Here is a 6138-nt window from a genome sequence, read left to right as displayed (position 1 = left end):
GTTCCCAATTACTGCAAAATGAGTAATTAGTCCTGAGGTGCGCCGCTCCTTTTGAAGTTCCTGGGAGCGTTGTCCTTTCCTGGATGTGAAATGGAGACTTTTCAGAGGGATTTTGACATCATAGATTCCTTTCAGTGCGTGTGTACGTATTAATTCATACACATGTATGTACGTATATGTGTATATATATATATATATATATATATATATATATATATATATATATATATATATATATATATATACGCGGTATATATATATATATACTGAGGTTCTTTGCAGCGTGCCTTCCACAGGGCCACTGGCTGCAACCCCTTTCGTTCCCTTTACTGTACCTCCTTTCATATTCTCTTCCTTCCATCTCACTTTCCTCAACCTGCAAATGATTTTCCTCCTGTTACACCTTTCAGACCTTTTACTCTCAAATTTCCATTTCAGCGCTGAATGAACTCATAGGTCCCAGCGCTTGGCCCTTGGCCTAAATTCTGCATTCAGTTCAATTCAGTAAACTTACTCTGTCCCAGTGAATCATGATTCTTCAGCTCCGAAGGACATTAAGATTCTAATTCAGGAGACGAGATTCGTTTTGGGCAGCCATTGTTGCACACACAGATCGCTACTGCTGTTGGGGGTTCGTTTCCCGTGTAGCAATTCCACCCCGGGCGTTTCAATTGTGGTTTATTTCCGATTTGCATCGATGCGCGGCTCTCGTCCAAGATGCTTCGGGACTGGGGTTGGCGAAGACAAACGAACGCACGAGTACGTACATACGTACATACAGGTATATGCATATGTATATATATATATATATATATATATATATATATATATATATATATATATATATATATATATATGTATATATATATATATTTCAGCTTAATCGTAAACAGTAGAATATGCACCGAAGTCTCTTCGGCGCAGTCGAGTTTTCTGTACAGCCGCTACAGCACGTGTAATCAAGGCCACCGAAAATAGATCTATCTTTCGGTGGTCTCGGTATAATGCTGTATGAGCCGCGGCCCATGAATTTTTAACCATGGCCCCGTGGTGGGGTATCCTGTATCGTGGCCAGAAGCGCGATTATGGCTAACTTTAACCTGAAATAAAATAAAAATTACTGGGGAGGCTAGAGGGCTGCAATTTGGTATTTTCGATGATTGGAGGGTAGGTGATCCACATGCCAATTTGCAGCCACCTAGCCTTCTTCATAACAGATATTATTCCTGCCTCGTAAAACGAATAATAAATGAGAAAATACACACACACATATATATATACTGTATATATATATTATATATATATATATATATATATATATATATATATATATATATATATATATATATATATATATATATATATATATATATGGTTCATTTCACTCAACTGTGCTTGCATGTGTGTGTGTGTGTGTGTGCGTATGGCCCTACCAATGAGAATAAATATATATATATATATATATATATATATATATATATATATATATATATATATATATATATATATATATATATATATATATATAAATATTGTTCATTTCTTTCAACTGTGCTCATGCATGTCGTGCATGTGTATGTGTGTTCGTGTGTGTGTTTGTATGGCCCAAATTGCCAATTTCATGAAGCCATGAATATCATTAAATTAAGCAGTTTTGGCGAATTCTGAAAATGATTTTGCCATTAAAAATTGCGCGGAAAAAAACTCAATTAACTAGAAATGGAGAGGCCGGTTTTAAATCATGTGTCATACAGCCGTGTAGGGAGAGTGGCTCTCTCTCTCTCTCTCTCTCTCTCTCTCTCTCTCTCTCTCTCTCTCTCTCTCTCTCTCTCTCTACGCAGATCCTTGTGGCTTCGATGTAGATCAAACGTGTTGACAATTAAAGGTACGAATTTAAAGCTTAATCTCTCTCTCTCTCTCTCTCTCTCTCTCTCTCTCTCTCTCTCTCTCTCTCTCTCTCTCTCTCTCTCAAATCTCTTGCCACTTCGGTGTAGATCAAATGTTTTGATAGTTATGGCAGGAATATAATAATCTCTCTCTCTCTCTCTCTCTCTCTCTCTCTCTCTCTCTCTCTCTCTCTCTCTCTCTCTCTCTCTCTCGTGTAAAATTCTGTACCGAAATATTTCCGTACAAAACAAATGCTAAATGAAAAAAAGTGTAAAAGCAGATTTTAACGTTTTTTTTTATAGCCATTTGTCTTTTGTATTCCCTATTTAGCTTTTATTTATTTTATTGACATTATCATATATGCATTCCCAGTTATTAACTATGAAGTTATTTTTTTTATCGAATTGGTATTTTAAATATTACTATTTCCATTTGAATTATCAATCATTATTATACTCCATTCCATTTTGTAATAAACCATTCACATTAAAATCATAGAAATATAGAAATCCGTATTGGTATCTCAAATATTACTATTTCTATTTGAATTATCAATCATTATTATACTCCATTTCATTTTGTAATAAACCATTCACATTAAAATCATAGAAATATAGAAATCCGTATTGGTATCTCAAATATTACTATTTCTATTTGAACTATCAATCATTATTATACCCCATTCCATTTTGTAATAAACCATTCACATTAAAACCATAGAATTATAGAGATAATCCTCTAGGCACTACTGCCATCTACCGGTCGCTCGACGCGTGACTCAAGGTCCCCTGCAGGGTAGAGTCCTTTCACCCGCAAAATTCCTTGGCTTTTTCAAATCGAGACTCCCGTCGGAATAACAAGTCAGGTTTCCCGTTCATTTGCGAGGTGTCATTTTGGAGTGGTTGTGTGACGCTTTCGTCGTAAGGAGAGCGTGGATTGTGTTAGTTTTTCTACGTAGAGATCGGTGTTTTTTGTTGAAGGTGGGTACGCGATGAGTCTTTGAGCTTTGGTTAGTTGGCAGTAAGTGGCATTAATTTTCGTAGAGTATTTTTTCTTTTATAATTGTTAGATTTTTTTTAGCTTATTTTGGTCATTATAACCTCATCGTTTTGGGAGTTGGTGTTACCTATTTTTACTTAAGGCTTTGATTTTCACATTTCCTTTTTGAGATTTTTTACTTGTGCCTTTTAGAACTGGTGCAAGCCACTAAAGGTTGTATCATGAGTTTTTTTTTTTCCTTAGCTTTTTTGAGAATTGAGCCTTTACACCTCATGTTTTGCTAAGTTTACCCTTCTTTTGAAAATTATTATAAGCAATTACACCTTAACATTGAATATACCAAGTCCCCAATATACCAAGTCCCACCATTACTTATCTTCAGATTCTGGACGTGGGTTGGACATACGAAGAATCTTGGACGTGCTGACTTTTCAGGACTTTGGTAAATATTTTCTTCCTCAAAAACAGGAGGTGAGTAACATTCCTTTTAGTATACCTACCCTTTCTACTTTGCAAGCTAATCCTCCCCCTTCAGGGGCGGCGCCCCTGAAGTGGGGAGGAGCTTCTTCGGCGTACGGTAGACTTTGTCTACCGTACGTCGAAGGGGGGCTTGCTCTTTTTTTTTTTCCTGCAATTTTTTCTCCAAAAACCTCGAACTGTTTTTTGACCAAATATTTGAGTTATGTAATTTTTAATCACGTTTATCTTTGAAATTTTTGTGGAAAATCCTTTGCTGTTTCTGAAAATGTCGTAAGTGATACTGTTGCTTTAAAATTTTCAAGTTTTAAAATATTTTCCTTATATTTGAAAGATCTAAAAGTAATGAAAAAAATCCTGAGGTTTTCACTGGTACGTAGTGAAATGTTTTTCTCAATTATGTGAATAAAATATTTTTGAGAATAAAATGTGAAATTCTTAGTTTGTGACATTTTAAGAGTTCATTTTCTATATTTAAATTTTACCATATAGAATTTTAAAATTTACCGTATAAAATTTAAAAATTTGCCGTAGAAAATTTTAAAATTTGCCGAATAAAATTTAAAAACTTGCCTTATAAAATTAATGCGCTGAGTAAATTCTGCCTAAATATTTTCAAGATAACGTGTTGAAAAGTTACATTAGCCCTATTACCAGTAAAGACCTAATAATTTCTTTTTCTCGGCAGGTTTTGCTACTCTGGATAACTGCAAGTAGTTTCAGTAGTCCTCACCTGGATGGAGACTCGTTTCTTAGTAAAATATAAAACTGGATGTGTTGCACGAACTGGAACAGATCTGGAATAATCTGGAATAGATCTGGAACGGCCGTAAATGATGCATAATTGCGTTCGACTGGCTTGCATTCCATACAGGTCCATCTGATTACTCGTAAGTTGCATGCTTTGAAACGGGTCCTTAAGGCATGGAAGGTTTAATGTAAACTTATTAAAATATTTTTAATGGTACTTTTGAGTGTCTTAAAGTATAAATGTAATACCGTAATAAATAAAACCTTACTGTTAAGTCCTGAAAATGTTAATGTTAATGTTGATATACCAAACTTCAGTCTCAACTGGCCTTGTAGAAAGTTGGCTAGTAATTAACTCTAGTAGAAACTGTAGCTGGTAAAAGACCGCATACCAGCACAGAAATTGGAGATTTTGGAGAAGTTCCGAAGAAATAAGAGAAGAATGAAATGTAGATATCAGACAGCAAGACCCATGACAAACTGAAATGAGAGGCTGTTAGCCTACTCAACCGGTTAAGTTGGTAAACTCACCCTTTGGTGGTGATTATATCGGACAAGCTTTCCAGAGACATGGGATCGTTCATAGGAAGTCTCGACCATGGATTCATTATTCAAATATTGGCTAATGAACATAATTGGTCGGTTAATATAGACACGTGTATGTTTAAGTGGATTAACAAACTCCACTAAGGTGTATATGTAAGTGGCTCGATGAGTATAATTGATGAATGAGGATCAATGAGCACAAGGCACGTGTGTTTTAAGTGGATTAACAAACTCCGCTAAGGTGTATATTTAAGTGGCTCAATGAGTATAATTGATCAATGAGCACAAGGCACTAAAGTGTATATTAAGAAGTGAGTCTTTTGTATTGAGAATTTAGAATTTATGAATAGGAATATTTGACAAAAATGTTTTGGTAAAATAGAATTACCCAAATTTCGAAGTAAAACTTTTTTTTGGGGGGGAATGTACCCTTAGGTGAGTTGGTTTAGGAGTTTAGTAACGATACAAAGTTCGCCTGATAGAATGCCAAATATATTTAGAAGTATTCAAAAGTAAGTTAAGGAAAAAGAAGTTGGTTAGATTCTACACAAAGGCATGAAGTAACATTAGATGGAAAAAGTATTTAGTCTTAATGGGTCAAAGATATGCAGTACTGATTCACTCTGGTGTTGTGATTTAGGCTGCGTCCACACGATCGACCTTTGTTCGACGAACTTGTCCGATGTGACGTCAGAAGCGGAGAAAGTGAGGGCGAAGTCAGCAGTCTGCCCGCTGCTGACGTCACACAGCTCGATCGTGTGGACGCAGCCATACGCAGTGCACTATAGGCATTACTGAAGCATGTTTGCGGCATACCTCAGGCCGTCAGTTGCACCCAGTCTATTTGAGCTTTTTATATCAAATTTCCCTTTTATAAGGGAATAAAAGTGAGTGAGGAGAAATGTGTCAATTTTCATGACTGGTATATGCTGTCGGTTCGTCTAGATTCTAGAAACTTTCTCTCTCTCTCTCTCTCTCTCTCTCTCTCTCTCTCTCTCTCTCTCTCTCTCTGACTTTTCATGACGGGTATATGCTGTCAGTTCGTCTAGATTCTCTCTCTCTCTCTCTCTCTCTCTCTCTCTCTCTCTCTCTCTCTCTCTCTCTCTCTCTCTCTGTTCTTTTCCATGGTGGGTACGTAAGATCTTTCAGAGTGTAACTACGGCATTTCTCTCTCTCTCTCTCTCTCTCTCTCTCTCTCTCTCTTCTTTTAACGGTACAAAGGAAAGAAAGAACAAAAATTTTTAAAACGCGCCCAGATTCTCTCTCTCTCTCTCTCTCTCTCTCTCTCTCTCTCTCTCTCTCTCTCTCTCTCTCTGCTGGTTTGTCTGAGATATTAATTGCTTTAACGAACGCGGGGCTTTTTCCTCGCCGCTACCCGGCGTTTGTTAGACAATGCGCAACCGGACCGAATGTTTATAGAAGATATTTTGACAAAACAACAGGAGTGGCTTTTTTTTTTTTTTTTTTTCTTTGAAGAGT

General features: G+C 36.4%; 1 long non-coding RNA gene across 2 annotated transcripts; it reads left to right on the top strand.

Annotated features, from left to right (window-relative positions):
- Positions 1 to 2737: 2737 nt before the first annotated feature.
- On the top strand, positions 2738 to 4398 carry LOC136841411 (uncharacterized). Of its 2 annotated transcripts, none has more exons than XR_010853940.1 (3): positions 2738 to 2867; positions 3269 to 3357; positions 4052 to 4398. It is a non-coding gene; the product is annotated as an uncharacterized lncRNA (long non-coding RNA). The 2 variants fall into 2 exon arrangements; XR_010853938.1 differs by having other exon boundaries at positions 2744 to 2907.
- The last annotated feature ends 1740 nt before the right edge of the window (positions 4399 to 6138 follow it).

This window comes from Macrobrachium rosenbergii, chromosome 9 (assembly GCF_040412425.1).
Source record: "Macrobrachium rosenbergii isolate ZJJX-2024 chromosome 9, ASM4041242v1, whole genome shotgun sequence".
Classification (NCBI taxonomy): domain Eukaryota; kingdom Metazoa; phylum Arthropoda; class Malacostraca; order Decapoda; family Palaemonidae; genus Macrobrachium; species Macrobrachium rosenbergii.
The sequence above is the reverse complement of the archived record's forward strand: the minus strand, read 5'-3'. Positions and strand labels throughout refer to the sequence as shown.